Source organism: Otolemur garnettii, unplaced genomic scaffold, assembly GCF_000181295.1.
Source record: "Otolemur garnettii isolate 467f Iridium unplaced genomic scaffold, OtoGar3 scaffold00167, whole genome shotgun sequence".
NCBI lineage: Eukaryota > Metazoa > Chordata > Mammalia > Primates > Galagidae > Otolemur > Otolemur garnettii.
The window spans coordinates 2,419,100-2,419,924 of NW_003852562.1; positions in this window are offsets into that span (position 1 = coordinate 2,419,100).

The following is an 825-nucleotide window of genomic DNA, read 5'->3' on the forward strand; positions in this document are numbered from 1 at the left end:
CCTGGGCCCTGAAGGCCTGCGGTGCTGCGGGCATGTGCCTCAGAGATTTTCTTTTGGGTACCCGCTGTCATGTACTTTTCATTCCCTCAGTCAGTCTGAGTCAGCTTCAATTGGAATCAGCTCTACCTTCTGGCCCTTCCAGAGAACCATTCTTTTCATGACGGAGAATGAATCACACAACTCATCAATTTGGAGGCAGAAACTTTATTTCTTATAAAAACTTACAAGCTACAGGCTGTCCATCCTGACTGGTGGGAACAGTGGCCTCTAGGGAGATCAAACCAAGATCTTGGAGGGAGGGTAGGGTGAGACAGAACTGATGCTGAGTGGATCAGCTAAGTGTGCATATTCAGTGGAGGAGCTATGAATGTCATGATGGGGGATGCCTACATGCTTGGTAAGCAAACATGCAAGGTGCACAGTCCCATGTTCACTTAGGAGGATACTTAACATTGAAACCATCAAAATTAAACTGTGGATGTCGTAAATTGAAAGGGAAGACACAGGGGCCTCCTGTGCACAGCTTCTGTAAACTGACCAGGACAAGTCCATGGTCTGGTTCTCTTATCAGGAAGCAATGCTCATCATTTATGTAAATAAGCAGTGGGGCAAGGCTTTAGAAAAGGATGGTATCTGTTGAACCCTTAGGAACAAAAGTCTAATTGTGTTTATCAAAGGAAGGGTACAAAGAGATGCCATCCTCCTGTCCCATCCCGGATGGTAATGCTTTTAAGGCTCCTCTGAGGTCCCCTTGGTCAAGAGGGGGTACCTTCCATCAGTTGGGGTTTAGGATTTTATTTTTATTTCTCACCCTATGAGTAAACC